The sequence below is a fragment of the Salmo salar genome, chromosome 22 (assembly GCF_965601325.2).
Source record: "Salmo salar chromosome 22, fSalSal1, whole genome shotgun sequence".
Classification (NCBI taxonomy): Eukaryota; Metazoa; Chordata; class Actinopteri; order Salmoniformes; family Salmonidae; genus Salmo; species Salmo salar.
The window spans coordinates 31,538,006-31,545,173 of NC_138312.1; positions in this window are offsets into that span (position 1 = coordinate 31,538,006).

Here is a 7,168-nt window from a genome sequence, read left to right on the forward strand (position 1 = left end):
CAGCCACTTGCGAATTGACAGAAAATTATAAAAACGCAGAGAGACTAAATAAAAAATATTTTACATTTTTTATTGGTCAAATATTTGGGGAAGCCTGTCTTCCACTGGCATCCATGAATACATGCCACTGGAGTTAATGGGATAGATTTATTTAGAATATGTCATCAGCAGGTAGCCTAGTGGTTAGAGCATTGGGCCGGTTGCTGGATTGAATCCTCGAGCTGACAAGGTAAAAATCTGTTGTTCTGCCCCTGAACAAGACAGTTAACCCACTGTTCCCCGGTAGGCCATCATTTTAAATAAGAATTTGTTCTTAACTGACTTGCCTAGTTAAATAAAGGTTAAATAAAAAAAAAATGGTGTTGTTTTATTTACCTTTATTTAACTAGGCAAGTCAGAACAAGTTCTTATTTTCAATGACAGCCTAGGAACAGTGGGTTAACTGCCTTGTTCAGGGACAGAATGAAAGATGTTTACCTTGTCAGCTCAGGGATTCGATCTTGCAACCTTTCAGTTACTAGTCCAACACTAACCACTAGGCTACCTTCCGCCCAATGAAGACTGAATTTATGAAGACTGAATTTAGCCATTTCCATTTTGCTACTCAAATAAAGTTGAATAGGGGAAAGCATGTTTACCTGATAGCATGTTTTAGACACTCTTAAAAGTACTTTTTTAAACCCCTAGTCAACATATAGGCCTACAATGATTTTTTTATGACTACTTTCTTGCCAAATCCCTAATGCTACAAGTTGTATGATTGGAAGTTGGAATCACATATTTTTCTTAAACTATTTCGCTTAATTGTGTGCATTAACTAGGTTTGTAAGGAATGTCTGAGAATTCTTATCTAATAGTATCAGGGCCTCATGTGATGAGGCACAATATTACATTTACATTTACATTTAAGTCATTTAGCAGACGCTCTTATCCAGAGCGACTTACAAATTGGTGCATTCACCTTATGATATCCAGTGGAACAACCACTTTACAATAGTGCATCTAAATCTTTTAAGGGGGGGGGGGGTTAGAAGGATTACTTTATCCTATCCTAGGTATTCCTTAAAGAGGTGGGGTTTCAGGTGTCTCCGGAAGGTGGTGATTGACTCCGCTGTCCTGGCGTCGTGAGGGAGCTTGTTCCACCATTGGGGTGCCAGAGCAGCGAACAGTTTTGACTGGGCTGAGCGGGAACTGTGCTTCCTCAGAGGTAGGGGGGCCAGCAGGCCAGAGGTGGATGAACGCAGTGCCCTTGTTTGGGTGTAGGGCCTGATCAGAGCCTGAAGGTATGGAGGTGCCGTTCCCTTCACAGCTCCGTAGGCAATCACCATGGTCTTGTAGCGGATGCGAGCTTCAACTGGAAGCCAGTGGAGAGAGCGGAGGAGCGGGGTGACGTGAGAGAACTTGGGAAGGTTGAACACCAGACGGGCTGCGGCGTTCTGGATGAGTTGTAGGGGTTTAACCTGTTAGGGCTAGGGGGCAGTATTTGCACGGCTGGATAAAAACATTTACCCGATTTAATCTGGTTACTAATCCTACCCAGTAACTAGAATATGCATATACTTATTATATATGGATAGAAAACACCCTAAAGTTTCTAAAACTGTTTGAATGGTATCTGTGAGTATAACAGAACTCATTTGGCAGGCAAAACCCTGAGACAGATTCTGACAGGAAGTGGATACCTGATGTGTTGTATTACCTTTAAACCTATGCCATTGAAAAACACAGGGGCTGAGGAATATTTTGGCACTTCCTATTGCTTCCACTAGATGTCACCAGCCTTTACAAAGTGTTTTGAGTCTTCTGGAGGGAGATCTGACCGAACAAGAGCCATGGAACGATGATGGCCCATTAGACACCTGGCGCGCTAGGTCATGCTGGGTACCCTCGTTCCAATACGTTTTAAAAGATTTTGCATTCGTCCGCAGTGAATTTTATTCATGTTCTGGTTAAAAAAGGCCCTAATGATTTATGCTATACAACGTTTGACATGTTTGAACGAACGTAAATATATTTTTTCCCCTCGTTCATGAAGTGAAGTCCGGCGGGCTTAGATCATGTGCTAACAAGACAGAGATTTTTGGACATAAATGATGAGCTTTTTTGAACAAAACTACATTCGTTATGGACCTGTGATACCTGGAAGTGACATCTGATGAAGAGAATCAAAGGTAATGGATTATTTACATAGTATTTTCGATTTTAGATCTCCCCAACATGGCGGCTAGTCTGTATCGCAACGCGTATTTTTCTGGGCGCAGTGCTCAGATTATTGCAAAGTGTGATTTCCCAGTAAGGTTATTTTTAAATCTGGCAAGTTGATTGCGTTCAAGAGATGTAAATCTATAATTCTTTAAATGACAATATAATATTTTACCAATGTTTTCTAATTTTAATTATTTAATTTGTGGTGCTGACTTGAATGCCGGTTATTGGAGGGAAACGATTTCCTGAACATCAACGCCACAGTAAAACGCTGTTTTTGGATATAAATATGAACTTGATAGAACTAAAAATGCATGCATTGTCTAACATAATGTCCTAGGAGTGTCATCTGTTGGAGATTGTAAAAGGTTAGTGCATAATTTTAGCTGATTTTATGGTTTTGGTGACGCCTGTCTTTGAATTGGCACAACATTACACACAACTCTTGTAAATGTACTGTCCTAACATACTCTAAATTTATGCTTTCGCCGTAAAACCTTTTTGAAATCGGAAAACGTGGTTAGATTAAGGAGATGTTTATCTTTCAAAGGGTGTAAAATAGTTGTATGTTTGAAAAATTTGAATTTTGACATTTATTTGGATTCAAATTTGCCGCTCTTGAAATGCACCTGCTATTGATGGAGTGCACCACGGACCTGCGCCGCTTCCTGTGTGAGGCAGGGTCGTACTCTGCGAATGTTGTAGAGCATGAACCTACAGGATCGGGTCACCGCCTTGATGTTAGTGGAGAACGACAGGGTGTTGTCCAGGATCACGCCAAGGTTCTTAGCACTCTGGGAGGAGGACACAAGGGAGTTGTCAACCGTGATGGCGAGATCATGGAACGGGCAGTCCTTCCCCGGGAGGAAGAGCAGCTCCGTCTTGCCGAGGTTCAGCTTGAGCTGGTGATCCATCATCCACACTGATATGTCTGACAGACATGCAGAGATGCGATTCGCCGCCTGGTTATCAGAAGGGGGAAAGGAGAAGATTAATTGTGTGTCGTCTGCATAGCAATGATAGGAGAGACCATGTGAGGATATGACAGAGCCAAGTGACTTGGTGTATAGCGAGAATAGGAGAGGGCCTAGAACAGAGCCCTGGGGGACACCAGTGGTGAGAGCGCATGGTGCGGAGACAGATTCTCGCCACGCCACCTGGTAGGAGCGACCTGTCAGGTAGGACGCAATCCAAGCGTGGGCCGCGCCGGAGATGCCCAACTCGGAGAGGGTGGAGAGGAGGATCTGATGGTTCACAGTATCAAAGGCAGCAGATAGGTCTAGAAGGATGAGAGCAGAGGAGAGAGAGTTAGCTTTAGCAGTGCGGAGAGCCTCCGTGACACAGAGAAGAGCAGTCTCAGTTGAATGCCCAGTCTTGAAACCTGACTGATTAGGATCAAGAAGGTCATTCTGAGAGAGATAGCAGGAGAGCTGGCCAAGGACGGCACGTTCAAGAGTTTTGGAGAGAAAAGAAAGAAGGGATACTGGTCTGTAGTTGTTGACATCAGAGGGATCGAGTGTAGGTTTTTTCAGAAGGGGTGCAACTCTCGCTCTCTTGAAGACGGAAGGGACGTAGCCAGCGGTCAAGGATGAGTTGATGAGCGAGGTGAGGTAGGGGAGAAGGTCTACGGAAATGGTCTGGAGAAGAGAGGAGGGGATAGGGTCAAGTGGGCAGGTTGTTGGGCGGCCGGCCGTCACAAGACGCGAGATTTCATCTGGAGAGAGAGGGGAGAAAGAGGTCAAAGCACAGGGTAGGGCAGTGTGAGCAGGACCAGCGGTGTCGTTTGACTTAGCAAACGAGGATCGGATATCGTCAACCTTCTTTTCAAAATGGTTGACGAAGTCATCCGCAGAGAGGGAGGAGGGGGGGGAGGGGGAGGAGGATTCAGGAGGGAGGAGAAGGTAGCAAAGAGCTTCCTAGGGTTAGAGGCAGATGCTTGGAATTTAGAGTGGTAGAAAGTGGCTTTAGCAGCAGAGACAGAAGAGGAGAATGTAGAGAGGAGGGAGTGAAAGGATGCCAGGTCCGCAGGGAGGCGAGTTTTCCTCCATTTCCGCTCGGCTGCCCGAAGCCCTGTTCTGTGAGCTCGTAGTAAGTCGTCGAGCCACGGAGCAGGAGGGGAGGACCGAGCCGGCCTGGAGGATAGGGGACAGAGAAAATCAAAGGATGCAGAAAGGGAGGAGAGGAGGGTTGAGGAGGCAGAATCAGGAGATAGGTTGGAGAAGGTTTGAGCAGAGGGAAGAGATGATAGGATGGAAGAGGAGAGAGTAGCGGGAGAGAGAGAGCGAAGGTTGGGACGGCGCAATACCATCTGAGTAGGGGCAGAGTGAGAAGTGTTGGATGAGAGCAAGAGGGAAAAGGATACAAGGTAGTGGTCGGAGATTTGGAGGGGAGTTGCAATGAGATTAGTGGAAGAACAGCATCTAGTAAAGATGAGGTCAAGCGTATTGCCTGCCTTGTGAGTAGGGGGGGAAGGTGAGAGGGTGAGGTCAAAATAGGAGAGGAGTGGAAAGAAGGAGGCAGAGAGGAATGAGTCAAAGGTAGACGTGGGGAGGTTAAAGTCACCCAGAACTGTGAGAGGTGAGCCATCTTCAGGAAAGGAACTTATCAAGGCGTCAAGCTCATTGATGAACTCTCCAAGGGAACCTGGAGGGCGATAAATGATAAGGATGTTAAGCTTGAAAGGGCTGGTAACTGTGACAGCATGGAATTCAAATGAGGAGATAGACAGATGGGTCAGGGGAGAAAGAGAGAATGTTCACTTGGGAGAGATGAGGATTCCAGTGCCACCACCCCGCTGGCTCGATGCTCTAGGGGTATGCGAGAACACGTGGGCAGACGAAGAGAGAGCAGTAGGAGTAGCAGTGTTATCTGTGGTAATCCATGTTTCAGTCAGCGCCAGGAAGTCTAGGGACTGGAGGGTAGCATAGGCTGAGATGAACTCAGCCTTGTTGGCTGCAGACCGGCAGTTCCAGAGGCTGCCGGAGACCTGGAACTCCACGTGGGTCGTGCGCGCTGGGACCACCAGGTTAGAGTGGCAGCGGCCACACGGTGTGGAGCGTTTGTATGGCCTGTGCAGAGGGGAGAGAACAGGGATAGACAGACACATAGTTGACAAGCTACAGAAGTGTTGTTTCTTGTATTATTGTCTCTTGTGTCTTTAGAGAACTGTTTCACTTTGATATCCTTTTTCTTCTGTCCTGATTTTCTCACACCTTAAGTCTCTCTGTCGATCAGAAGCAAGGATGGTTCTGTGCTATGTACCAGATTGTAACAACTACTACGATAAGCACACGTGCATTTTATCATTTTCCGACCTCTGTAGTCCAGAGAAGTCCCTGGAGCCATGTGATTAGGTAAGCCCTGTTTGTTAGCTGCTAACAAGCCATTTTGATTAGGTCAAAGATTTGTGGTTAGCTAGGTGCTCATGAAAATTAGCTAGATAACCATCGACTGTAGTTACGTGTACAACGCACATTACCTTCCTTACAAGCAAAAAGAATACCAGAAAATTCAATTTTATTGGTTGCATACACATATTTAGCAGATGTTTTTTGAGTGCAGAGAAATGCTTGTGTTCCTAGCTCCAACAATGCAGTAATATCAAACAATACAAATCTAAAAGTAAAAGAATGGAATTAAGAAATATTCGGACGAGCAATGTCGGAGTATACACACCACCACACACACACACACACACACACACACACACACACACACACACACACACACACACACACACACACACACACACACACACACACACACACACACACACACACACACACACACACACACAACCGTTCAAAAGTTTGGGGTCACTTAGAAATGTACTTGTTTTTGAGAAAAGAAAAGCACATTTTTTGTCCATTAAAATAACATCAAATTGATCAGAAATACAGTGTAGACATTGTTAATGTTGTAAATTACTATTGTAGCTGGAAACAACAGATTTTTTTATGGAATATCTACATAGGCGTACAGAGGCCCATTATCAGCAACCATCACTCCTGTGTTCCAATGGCACGTTGTGTTAGCTAATCCAAGTTTATCATTTTAAAAGCCTTATTGATCATTAGAAAACCCTTTTGCAATTATGTTAGCAAAGCTGAAAACTGTATTTGTGATTAAAGAAGCAAGAAAACTGGCCTTCTTTAGACTAGTTGAGTATCTGGAGCATCAGCATTTATGGGTTCTATTACAGGCTCAAAATGGCCAGAAACAAAAGACCTTTCTTCTGAAACTCGTCCAGACTTGTCCCAAAGCCACTCCTGCATTGTCTTGACTGTGTGCTTAGGGTCGCTGTCCTGTTGGAAGGTGAACCTTAACCCCAGTCTGAGGTCCTACGTGCTCTGGAGCAGGTTTTCAGCAAGGATATCTCTGTACTTTGCTCCGTTCATCTTTCCCTCGATCCTGACAGGTCTCCCAGTAACTGCCGCTGAAAAACATCCCAGGTTTTGGCAGGTTGGCAGGTTTCCTCCAGATATGATGCTTGGCATTCATGCCAAAGAGTTCAAACTTGGTTTCCTCAGACCAGAGAATCTTGTTTCTCATGGTCTGTGAGTCTTTAGGTGCCTTTTGGCAAACTCCAAGCGGGCTGTCATGTGCCTTTTACTGATGAATGGCTTCCGTCTGGCCACTCTGCCATAAAGGCCTGATTGGTGGAGTGCTGCAGAGATGGTTGTCCTTCTGGAAGGTTCTCCCATCTCCCCAGAGCAACTCTAGAGCTCAGTCAGAGTGACCATCAAGTTCTTGGTCACCTCAATGACCAAGGCCCTTCTCTCCCGATTGTTCAGTTTTGCCGGGCGGCCTGCACTAGGAAGAGTCTTGATGGTTCCAAACTTCTTCCATTTAAGAATGATGGAGGCCACTGTGTTCTTGGGGACCTTCAATGCTGCAGAAGCATTTTGGTAACCTTCCCCAGATCTGTGCTTCGACACTATCCTGTCTCGGAGCTCTACAGACA